Source organism: Strongylocentrotus purpuratus, unplaced genomic scaffold (assembly GCF_000002235.5).
Source record: "Strongylocentrotus purpuratus isolate Spur 01 unplaced genomic scaffold, Spur_5.0 spur5_scaffold_1, whole genome shotgun sequence".
In the NCBI taxonomy this organism is placed as follows: Eukaryota; Metazoa; Echinodermata; class Echinoidea; order Camarodonta; family Strongylocentrotidae; genus Strongylocentrotus; species Strongylocentrotus purpuratus.
This window is the reverse complement of record NW_022145594.1, coordinates 30899213-30912035: the sequence shown is the minus strand read 5'-3', so window position 1 is coordinate 30912035 and position 12823 is coordinate 30899213. Positions and strand designations below refer to the sequence as shown.

The 12823-nt window shown below is 44.8% G+C and overlaps 1 pseudogene; it reads right to left on the bottom strand.

Annotated features, from left to right (window-relative positions):
• Window positions 1-6989: 6989 nt before the first annotated feature.
• Window positions 6990-9545, bottom strand: LOC753322 (annotated as a pseudogene).
• Window positions 9546-12823: the final 3278 nt, after the last annotated feature.

Here is a 12823-nt window from a genome sequence, read left to right as displayed (position 1 = left end):
TACTATAAACTTGTCTATCTTCCTGAAGTGAACAGTTGGCAGGAATGAGTGAAACTGTGATAATGTATATCGGGCCCAACTCTACGATTTAGGAATTATGCCAGTACTTGATAAATTTTGTTTTTGTTGGTATTATTCCATTTTAGCTATCAGTAGATGTGTACCAAATTTTGTGTGCTTATTCTTTGTATACACTATAAACAGAGACAAAATTTGTCTATCTTCCTGAAGTGAAAAGTGGGCAGGAATAAGTGAAGTTGGGATAATGTATATCTGGCCCAACTATACATGTATGTATATCTACATTTCAAGGATTATTGCAGTTCTTAATAGTGTTGTTGTATTTTCCTTCTTCCATTTTAATTATCAGGCCTCTGAGTAGATGTGTACCAAGTTTTGTGTGCCTTATGCTGAAGGCCTGCATGTATGCACAAAGTGGTCATGTGATTTGATATTAGCCTTGATGCCAAGAGCTACTTGTATAGGAGGGAAATATGCATTAAAATCCTGAACTCTGTGACATGTTGAAAATGTCAAAATCACCATTATTCAATACAAACTGGCATACAGTTTGTGTTTACTGTACAACATACTTTCTATCAGTGTATAAATCAATATTCTTTGAAGTTACATGAATTCTATGAGAAAGATGTAGCGATAAAGGAATGTTTCCAACTTCAAGAAGAAAATCTGATCACTGTTATTCGAATCAGATGATCTTATAGTTTGTAAGTTCACAGCTTTGTATTTATATGATATGCAAAGAATATCAAATTAACTGAAATGGAAATGTCATTACATCTGGAATATGTTCATTATACAATCAAGTCTGTGTATACTATGTTTATGTGTACAGAGTATGTGCCAAAGATTAAAGTATTTTTGTATTTCTTATTCCGAGTCTGAATTCATGATTTATTTGTAAGGTTTGAATCCAGAAAGAGGGGAAGGTGGGGAGGCAGGAAAAGATGGAAGAGGAGGGAGGGAGATGATGGTGCATGGGAGTAGAGATGGAGGGAGGAAAGAGAAGAAAGAGCATGAGGGAGGAAAGGGAGAAAAGACGGAGGGAGGGAGGGAGAGAGAGAGATGAGGGTGCATGGGAGTGGAGGATAAAGGGAGGGAAGGGAGAGAGAGTTGAGGGTGCATGGGAGTGGAGGATAAAGGGAGGGAAGGGAGAGAGAGGTGAGGGTGCATGTGAGTGGAGATTAAGGCAGGAAAGAGAAGAAAGAGAATGAGGGAGGGAAATGGGGAAGAGACGGAGGGAGGAAGGGAGAGAGAGAGATGAGGGTGCATGGGAGTGGAGGATGAAGAAAGGGAGAGAGAGATGAGGGTGCATGTGAGTGGAGATGGAGGCAGGAAAGATCATGAGGGAGGAAAGGGAGAAGAGACGGAGGGAGGGAGAGAGAGAGAGTTGAGGGTGCATGTGAGTGGAGGATAAAGGGAGGGAATGGAGAGAGAGATGAGGGTGCATGTCAGTGGAGATGGAGGCAGGAAAGAGAGAAGAGACGGAGGGAGGAGAGGATCAAGGGAGGAAGGGAGAGTTGAGGGTGCATGATGGGAATGGAGGAAAGGGAGAGAGAGGGTTGAGGGTATATGTGAGTGGAGATGGAGGCAGGAAAGAGAATAAAGAGCATGTGGGAGGTAAGGGAGAAGAGACGGAGGAAGGGGAGCATCAAGGGAAAGAGAGTTGAGGGTGCATGGAAATGGATTTCATTATATCTGGAATATGTTCATACCAATCATGTTTGTGTATACCATGTTTATGTGTACAGAGTATGTGCCAAAGATTAAAGTATAATTGTATTTCTTATTCCGAGTCTGAATTTATGATTTATTTGTAAGGTTTGAATCCAAAAAGAGGGGAAGTAGGGAGGAAGGGAGGCAGATAATGGAGGGGAGAGAGGGAGATGAGAGTGCATGGGGGTGGAGATGGAGGTAGGAAAGAGAAGAAAGAGCATGAGGGAGGGAGAGAGAGAGAGTGGAGGGTACATGGGAGTGGAGGATAAAGGGAGAGAAGGGAAAGAGAGATGAGGGTGCATGTGAGTGGAGATGGAGGCAGGAAAGAGAGAATAGACGGAGGGAGGAGAGGGAGAGAGAGAGAGTTGAGGGTGCATGGGAGTGGAGGATAAAGGGAGGGAAGGGAGAAAGAGATGAGGGTGCATGTGAGTGGAGATGGAGGCAGGAAAGAGAGAAGAGACGGAGGGAGGAGAGGATCAAGGGAGGAAGGGAGAGTTGAGGGTGCATGTGAATGGAGATGGAGGCAGGAAAGAGAACAAAGATCATGAAGGAGGAGAGGGAGAAGAGACAGAGGGAAGGGAGAGAGAGAGATGAGAGTGCATGTGAGTGGAGATGGAGACAGGAAAGAGAAGAAAGAGCATGATGGAGGAAAGGGAGAAGAGGCGGAGGGAGGGAGAGAGAGAGAGAGTGGAGGGTACATGGGAGTGGAGGATAAAGGGAGGGAAGGGAAAGAGAGATGAGGGTGCATGTGAGTGGAGATGGAGACAGGAAAGAGAAGAAAGAGCATGGTGGAGGAAAGGGAGAAGAGGCGGAGGGAGGGAGAGAGAGAGAGAGAGAGAGTGGAGGGTACATGGGAGTGGAGGATAAAGGGAGGGAAAGGAAAGAGAGATGAGGGTGCATGTGAGTGGAGATGGAGGCAGGAAAGAGAGAATAGACGGAGGGAGGAGAGGGAGAAGAGACGGAGGGAGAGAGAGAGAGAGAGTTGAGGATGCATGGGAGTGGAGGATAAAGGGAGGGAAGGGAGAAAGAGATGAGGGTGCATGTGAGTGGAGATGGAGGCAGGAAAGAGAGAAGAGACGGAGGGAGGAGAGGATCAAGGGAGGAAGGGAGAGTTGAGGGTGCATATGAAGTGAGATGGAGGCAGGAAAGAGAACAAAGATCATGAGGGAGGAGAGGGAGAAGAGACAGAGGGAAGGGAGAGAGAGAGAGATGAGGGTGCATGTGAGTGGAGATGGAGGCAGGAAAGAGAGAATAGACGGAGGGAGGAGAGGGAGAAGAGACGGAGGGAGGGAGAGAGAGAGAGAGAGAGTTGAGGGTGCATGGGAGTGGAGGATAAAGGGAGGGAAGGGAGAGAGAGATGAGGGTGCATGTGAGTGGAGATGGAGGCAGGAAAGAGAGAATCAACGGAGGGAGGAGAGGGAGAAGAGACGGAGGGAGGGAAGGGAGAGAGAGATGAGGGTGCATGTGAGTGGGACAACGTGTCTGACACGGCCGGTTGTAGCAACTACTCCGATGATCAAGATTACATTGATCTTGATCTAAGGAGACATGAACGAGCGAACGAGTGGAGATGGAGGCAGGAAAGAGAGAAGTGACGGAGGGAGGAGAGGATCAAGGGAGGAAGGGAGAGTTGAGGGTGCATGATGGGGATGGAGGAAAAGGAGAGAGAGAGTTGAGGGTGCATGTGAATGGAGATGGAGGCAGGAAAGAGAACAAAGATCATGAGGGAGAAGAGGGAGACAGGCGCGTAGCCAGGGGGGGGGCGGTGGGGCGGTCGCCCCCCCAAAACGCCGGCCAAAAAAAAAAAGAGAGAGAAAGAGAAGAAAAAAAAAGAAAGAGGACGTAGGAAGAAAAAGGGAAAAGGAGTCGAGAACGGTACAATGAAACGTCAAAGCTTCGCGCGAGAGGGGGGGGAACAGAATTCAGACAAGAATTAAGAGTCGAGAAAGGTACAACGAATCGTCTTCTTTCTCTAATAATTTAATGGAACGTCAAAGCTCCGCGTGAGAGAGGGGAGGGACTGAATACAGATAAGGATTAAGAGTCGAGAGAGGTACAACGAATCGTCTTCTTTCTCTAATAATTTAATGAAACGTCAAAGCTTCGCGCGAGAGAGGGGAGGGACTGAATTCAGACAAGGATTATGAGTCGAAAAAGGTACAACGAATCGTCTTCTTTCAAAGCTTCGCGCGGGAGGGGGGAAACTCCCCCCTCCCTGCACCCACCCCCCTAGGGAGCGCGCTTCGCGCGCTCTTTAAGTGATTCGCACGCTTCGCGTGCTCACTACCGCCCCCCCCCCCCTAAAATGAAATCCTGGCTACGCGCTTGGAGGGAGAAGAGACAGAGGGAAGGGAGAGAGAGAGATGAGGGTGCATGTGAGTGGAGATGGAGGCAGGAAAGAGAACAAAGATCATGAGGGAGAAGAGGGAGAAGAGACAGAGGGAAGAGAGGGAGAGAGAGTTGAGGGTGCATGTGAGTGGAGATGGAGGCAGGAAAGAGAACAAAGGTCATGAGGGAGAAGAGGGAGAAGAGACAGAGGGAAGGGAGAGAGAGAGATGAGGGTGCATGTGAGTGGAGATGGAGGCAGGAAAGAGAACAAAGATCATGAGGGAGAAGAGGGAGAAGAGACAGATCGGGGAAGGGAGAGAGAGAGAGTTGAGGGTGCATGTGAGTGGAGATGGAGGCAGGAAAGAGAACAAAGGTCATGAGGGAGAAGAGGGAGAAGAGACAGAGGGAAGGGAGAGAGAGAGATGAGGGTGCATGTGAGTGGAGATGGAGGCAGGAAAGAGAACAAAGATCATGAGGGAGAAGAGGGAGAAGAGACAGATCGGGGAAGGGAGAGAGAGAGATGAGGGTGCATGTGAGTGGAGATGGAGGCAGGAAAGAGAACAAAGGTCATGAGGGAGAAGAGGGAGAAGAGACAGAGGGAAGGGAGAGAGAGAGATGAGGGTGCATGTGAGTGGAGATGGAGGCAGGAAAGAGAACAAAGGTCATGAGGGAGAAGAGGGAGAAGAGACAGAGGGAAGGGAGGGAGAGAGAGTTGAGGGTGCATGTGAGTGGAGATGGAGGCAGGAAAGAGAACAAAGATCATGAGGGAGAAGAGGGAGTAGAGACAGAGGGAAGGGAGAGAGAGAGATGAGGGTGCATGTGAGTGGAGATGGAGGCAGGAAAGAGAAGAAAGAGCATGATGGAGGAAAGGGAGAAGAGACAGAGGGAAGGGAGAGAGAGAGAGAGATGAGGGTGCATGTGAGTGGAGATGGAGGCAGGAAAGAGAAGAAAGAGCATGAGGGAGGATAGGGAGAAGAGACGGAGGAAGGAAGGGAGAGAGAGTTGAGGGTGCATGTGAGTGGAGATGGAGGCAGGAAAGAAAAGAAAGAGCATGATGGAGGAAAGGGAGAAGAGACGGAGGAAGAGAGAGAGTTGAGGGTGCATGGGAGTGGAGGATAAAGGGAGGGAAGGGAGAGAGAGATGAGGGTACATGGGAGTGGAGATGGAGATAGGAAAGGGAGAAGAGACGGAGGGAGAGAGATGAGGGCGCATGGGAGTGGAGATGGAGATAGGAAAGGGAGAAGAGACGGAGGGAGAGAGATGAGGGTGCATGTGAGTGGAGATGGAGGCAGGAAAGAGAAGAAAGAGCATGATGGAGGAAAGGGAGAAGAGACGGAGGGAGGAAGGGGGAGAGAGAGTTGAGGGTGCATGGGAGTGGAGGATAAAGGGAGGGAAGGGAGAGAGAGATGAGGGTGCATGGAAGTGGAGATGGAGACAGGAAAGAGAAGAAAGAGCATGATGGAGGAAAGGGAGAAGAGGCGGAGGGAGGAAGGGAGAGAGAGAGTTGAGGGTGCATGGGAGTGGAGGAAAAGGGAGGGAAGGGAGAGAGAGATGAGGGTGCATGGGAGTGGAGATGGAGACAGGAAAGATAAGAAAGAGCATGAGGGAGGAAAGGGAGAAGAGACGGAGGGAGGAAGGGAGAGAGAGAGTTGAGGGTGCATGGGAGTGGAGGATAAAGGGAGGGAAGGGAGAGAGAGAGAGGTGAGGGTGCATGGGAGTGGAGATGGAGGCAGGGAAGAGAAGAAAGAGCATGAGGGAGGAAAGGGAGAAGAGACGGAGGGAGAGAGATGAGGGTGCATGGGAGTGGAGATGAAGGCAGGAAAGAGAAGAAAGAGCATGATGAAGGAAAGGGAGAAGAGGCAGAGGGAGGGGAGGGTCAAGGGAGGAAGGGAGAAAGAGAGATCTGAGGGTGCATGGGAATGGAGGAAAGAGGAAGGGAGGGAGGGAGAGAGGGAAGGAATCAACGGAGGAAGGACAAGAGAGATGAGGGTGGGATGTATACTAGGGAAAGAGGGGGGGGGTAACGGTCTACAGTGAACAAGATAATAGAAAGGAGATATGTATAGCATTATGAGAGGTTTGGATGAAGAGCTGGATGGCCAATATGTACCAGTATGTGTGAGGAAGGAGAAAAAGCATTTGAGAGGGGGCTTTGGAGAAGTTGAGATGGATAGCTTAATGGAAAAAGGTACAAGCTTGAAAGAGAGATTTAGAGCATGAGAGAGGTAGAGATATAGATCAAGATGGATAGCCAAGCTGGGAAAGAAACATGAGAAATAGAGCAAGCAAGAGAGGAGAGAAAGGAGAGATTTAGAGTATGAGAGAGGGAGAGATATAGATCAAGATGGATAGAGATTGAGAGCCAAACAGGGAAAGAAACATGAGAAATAGAGCAAGCAAGAGAGGAGAGAAAGGAAAGATTTAGAGTATAATAGAGGGTTTTTTTTTTTTTTTTGGGGGGGGGGGGGGGTAGGTACATTCAGTGGTAGTGAAGTGGAAGATATGACGTGGCAGAGAGCGGGCAATTTGTTAATGACGTCGAGTGTAATACGCATCACATTGCTGTACCTTTTAATACAAAGAGAGATGAGTGAACGTACACAAGATCTTATGTTGCAAACAAAAACTTTCTTTCTTGACATCCACTGTTTATATTGATCTTTAGCAATCGAGGTAAAACGTAGAAATTTGCACTGATATCAAATACAGACTAGAGAAATAATATTGAATTGCTCTTTGTTTAATCGTATGCACCTTATCTAACTTTACATGACTCATTTGAAGAGTTTGTTGCATGAATAACGAATTTGAAAGAACGAAAATAAATTTGAATTACAATTTGGGGTGGCGATCACAACTATTAGGGGAATTTAAATGCTCTTAACATTAAACCGAATAATCAAAAAGCAAGACTAAGTAGGAAACCTAGATGAACAGAAATACCTATTTGGGAGTTTGCAGCATATTTCAATATACGTGTATATGCAATGGTCGGATACAGGCGCGTACGCAGGGGTTGGGGGGGTGTTGGGGGTTAAATCACAGAGTACCATACATGATGAAGATTTTTTTCTTTCTTAATTGTAATGCCTATATTATACCAATTATTAATACTGATATTTTACCTTGTTAATGATTATGAATAATTATAGTAAAGATAAGTATAGCCACTGTAACAGGGATACGAACAATAAACATTAAGAGTCAGTTTCTGTTTACAGGTTAAATACGCAGTAATAATATCAAATCGCGATTTTCCTTTATCATAATCTGTATTAAGAGGGGCTTTCACACAATGTATCAGAGCCCAGCCATTTCTCTGTAGACGAGTCACTGAAGGCGGTCTTGAGGTTGAGGGTGTCATCCCCTAGAAGATTCTTGGTGGCGATGCCTTCGCGCTGGACATCATCCTCGGTTTGGAATCGTTCAGCATCCTTCATCATGCGTTCGATGTCGTCTTTGGACAGTCTCTTATCATGATAGATAGTGATCCCGTTGGTGTGGCCCGTCATCAAATCCTTAGCAGTGACGGTCAATAATTCATTGGCGTCAATGTCGAAAGTAACTTCGATCTTAGGGACGCCATGCGGAGCAGGAGGTATCCCGGTCAACTCAAACTGGCCGAGGCGATTGTTGTCCTTGACCATAGCCCTCTCTCCTTCAAACACCTGTATAGAGACGCCTGGTTGGTTGTCCGAGTAGGTAGTGAATCTCTGGGCTGCTCTGGTTGGCACCATGGTGTTCCTATCAATAATACTTGTCATCGAGCCAGCCGCCGTCTCGATACCAAGAGACAGAGGAGCAACATCGAAACAGGCAAAAACTTTTATCTCGGACACAGTAACTGCGTGCAATGCGGCTCCGTATACTAGAACTTCTTCAGGGTTTATGGACATATGATGAATTCCTTTCCGTCCAGGAATTCTTGAAGAAGCTTCTGGATCTTTGGGATTCGTGTCGATCCGCCAACAAGGATTACTGTATCTATCCTCTTCTTATCAATATTTGCATTCAGCAGTACTCTTTCTACCGGTTGCAAACACTTTGTAAAGAGATCTGAACACAGCTCCTCGAATTTTGTTCTGCTAATGCTAGTGTAGAAGTCAAGGCCTTCGAAAAGATAGTCAACTTCGATACAGCAATGAGTGCTGCTTGATGCACGTTCCACTGCTTTACGAAGACGTTGTAGTGCTCTGCAGTTGGCCATCAAGTCTATCTTGTTCCTGTTCTTGAATTCATCAACGAGATGGCTGACGAGTCTGCTATCGAAGTCCTCTCCGCCGAAATGTGCGTCTCCAGCCGCCGTCTGTACCTCGAATATCCCATCTTCAATGACAAGGAGTGAGACGTCGAATTCACTTCTATCGAGATCGAAAACAAGAACATGCAGTTCTCGACCGTCGGACTACTCATCGAGACCGTATGCGAGAGCGGCAGCGGTGGGCTTGTTGATGATCCTGAGGACGTTAAGGCCAGCGGTCACCCCTGCCGCCTTGGTCGCCTGTCGCTGGGCATCGTTGAAGTAAGTAGGAACAGTGATGACGACATCGGTGACCTTCTCGCCAAGGTATGCTTCTGCTGTCTCCTTCAGCTTGGTCAAAACCATGGAGCTGACCTCTTCTGGAGACAGTGTCTTGGTTTCTCCAATGTGCTCTACCTGCAGCATCGGCTTGCCGTCCGTGTTGATGACGGTAAAGGGCCAGTGTTTCATGCCTGACTGTACAACCTCGTCATTGAACTGTCGCCCAATCAGACGCTTGGCATCGAATATAGTATTCTTGGGATTCCTGAACAGATAGAGAATAGGAAAATAGAATTACCTATCACAAAGGCGGCTAGGCTAACATATCATGTTCTGGTATTACTTTAATTGGGCATATCACAATTTTTGAAGATAGAAAACAATGGGCTTCTACTGCAATTTAGGGGTGCTACGGCATTTGCTCTGGCAACATTTATCTGGGCTCTGATTTGCCAAGAATTAAAGGCAGGGCTTGGATAGCAGTATGTTTTAGGTTAGGTTTACCGGGGCAGATCCAGGATGATTGAGGGGAGGGGCGGCATGTCAACATGGAAAGTGTTCAAAATAGATAGTGACTCGCGGAGTTATGACACATGCTCCTGTCACATTAGCTCTGTGGTCATCCCATGTCAACTGAATTCCTAACTTTAAAGCCTGGGCGAGATGTTCATGGGATTTTATGTAAGTTCGTTAGTGAGGGTAGTACCCCCCCCCCCCCTCCTCAGGGGTGGATCAAGGATCAAACGTGCACTAAATCTTAAACCACTTACTCTGACATCTGATTCTTGGCCGCATCTCCAATCAGTATCTCTCTGTCTGTGAAAGCAACGCAACTGGGTGCGGTCTGGTTTCCATAGTCATTCGGAATGATCTCCACCATCCCATTCTGGAAGACTCCTACACAGGAACACATTGTACCCAAATCAATCCCAATCACTGGAGATTTTCCTGAAGCCATTGTCTCTTATTTTATCTCGAGCTGTCTAGTTCTAAATATCAACTGTGAGGATGTCTAAAATAAGCGCTTCTGACTTTTTTCTGAAATAATTGCCGCAATAAATTTGGAAGTATCCGGATGTGTGGGCTAAATTCTATAATTCTATACTTGGTGATCATTTGCAGAATTGTTTGTTCCGAACAGTTTGATAGTCGAAGCTTGAAGTAAACTCTGACGAAGCGAAACAATTTCTATTGGCAAAATGTTCGTCATCTAATTGTCTGCAGCTCTTTTTTTCATATGACGTTGTGCACATTAACTGACAAATCAACAATTATATGAACTTGTAATGAAATGTTCTTTCAATTATAGAAGAGGAGCGACCTAATGTTACTGACAAAATTAACAGCGTTTGTAATTATATTTCATATAACAAGCTGAATAGGCCTATATCATTGTCCCTTGGCTAGACTACTAGTAATTGTTGTGTAAAAGGAGACTGTGTGTTGTGTAGTGGTCTATGATTGAATTCATCCCGATATATCATTGTTCGTTTGAGCGGATTTCCGATCGTGTGATTGTTTGTAAACACGTCACTTCCGATATACTGGAATATTCTCGATTGAAACAGGAACAGGAAAATAAAAACAGTTAGGATGTTCGAATTTCTGTGATATAGAGCGTAAAGTATATAAAGAGTCTAGCACCTGCCCCAATCCCCCGCCTCAAGGGTCTTGTAGTAGAGGGTGTAAATGGGGGGGGGGGGCACTGCATAATAGGGATTTTAGATTTGCGTGGACTGATACGTGTGACGTTCATTCAAGGCAGTGCATTAAAAGGACGTCGGTCGTAGCAATCCACGTTGTCGTTGTGCAAATCTAAAAGTCCCTATTATAAAACAACCGTCGACATCAACAACTACGGTAAAAAAAAAGAGTACTGATTTTTTAACCCAAAAGGTGTAGAACATCATCCGCATTACACACAAAGTCCTCTGTCAAGAAAGTAGTTTTGTTGTACACTGAGAACCAGTGGGCTCAGTCATGAGGGGGGCGGGGGGCGGCAAGTCTTTAGTCTACGAGATCAGTATTTAAAATTTAAAAAAATTGTCACGGTACCCTTTTAAGAATTAAAAATAGCTTTTCGTCATCCCAATCCCAAACCCATCACAGAAAGTTCTTTTCACATTTCTCTGGCACTCGTCATTTGCCATATGCACACGAACGGGCATAATTGATTCTAAATTTGGGGAGCGAGCGAGCAAAGAAAATGATCTTTTTTCAAAATGGCAAATAGTTTTTTTGTAATCAAAACACTAGATAAGAACATAATAATGTATGTGGGTACCTCACCGAGGAATATACATGAATACACAAACTCATATAATATTCGGTCCCCTCGATACATGCGTATGAGGATATTCGGCCATCTCATTGGCCAGAATTATCCTGATGCTAAATGGTGCAAGCGAGTAAAGCGAATGAGCGTGGTAAACGTAATTTCGGTAGGAAAAATGATATAAGATATATTTGGGTTCCTCGCTGTCAAATAGAAGGACATTCGGGCGCCTCGTTGCCCACATGGCGAGATGTATAGGCACGTGGCTGCCTTAAATTATCCTCTTTCTAAACTTTGCGAGCATGCGAAGGGTGTAAGGAAGAAAGACTCAGTAACATCTTCAAAATGCTACTTCCCAGTGAAATTAAAAACTGTAGATGTTTCTAATTTTCGGTTTTCATGAAATCAACGTTATTCCATCAACATTTAAACAAACAAATATATAACAACATTTTTTCTAGTGGCACCCCTTAGATGTCTTACGGCACCCTGGTTGAAATACGCTGTACTAGATGGTTAACATTTGAGGGGGCAGATTGACCAGGCCGGGAGGGGATATACTCCTTGCCCCTTTAGAGTGGGAAAATGTTGCATTTTAAAGTGAAACGGACACAAGTACATTACTCTCTTTGTCTCTTTTCCTGTATGTCTTCTATCTTTTACTCCAACCTCCATTTTGTTTCTTCTCTGCTGTACACTACATCAAGGATACAGATCTGAACATTCAAAAGCATTTTTCGATAATTTGACTTAAAATTGGTAATACCAGGGAGATGTGAGTTTTTACAGATAAAACCTACCTTTCAAAAAAAAAATCATTATATTCATTGATTCACCGATGCCAGCACTATAACTCAAAAGAAATGCACTCATGCAAAGAGTTCAATGAGAGTCCATATAGGAGGTGAGTAATAGAGATACCCCAACAAAAGAGGAAAACAATTTGTCATTGACTGGAGAAGCTAAACAATATATACTCAGAGAGAGTACACTCTCCCTGATATATACCATTCCAATTTACAACATGATGAAGAATATAATAACAAGGAAATATTGCCACATAAAAACTGGCAGACCAGATGTGAAGAAAATGATTAAGATTGTGACCAATGACCATAAATCGCAGACACTCGATTACAACAAATATGTCTTTGATCTCAGCTATTCAACCCCTTTTAGCTATAGCCGCATATTGGCATGGCGAAATCAGCCATATGTCACAAAAACAGAAAATGTCCAAGGTTTTAATAGAAAGGAGGAAGTAATAATACATCAGTTGAAACTAGGGAAATACAAATTAAATTATTATCAGCACATTATTCATCAACATGAAGATGGACTATGTATTCATTGTAAGGTTTCAGAAACTATAGAGCATTTTTTTTACTACAATGCAAGAAATATAAAAGAGTAAGAAGGATAATGCAAAGATGATTGAAATGTAATACGTTAGATTTAGTAAAATCATTAGGGAATTTATCGGATTTTAGAGTCCTCTTAGATTATATTAAAGATACAAACAGATTTGGAATTTTTGTATAGATATAGTGCGCTTTCCTCTGTGAGTATAATGATTGAAATGTTTGATTATCATCAATATTAAAATCATAAGGATGACATCCTTATGATTAAAATACACGACTAATGGTGAAGAGAAATTAAATGTAATTAATCTTTCACAGTAGCACTTCGCTGAGACAGGTGAGCCAACTCTTAACTCGAAAACAGAAGTCTGGAAAGACAGAGCCCCATCAGTAAAAGTGAGCCATGAGATCCAGTTCGAAAAGATGAACATGCACCAAAGAAGGAACGCCGTGGCGCAGATAATCTGTCAAGATTGAAGAGCGCCATCTAAACGCCAATAACAACAACAATCATACAGGCGTTGTGGCGTGCGCCTGTAATCCAGCTAAAAAAAGTGGAAGTTACAAACTGATTCAGCCGAGGACGCAGGTTCGAAA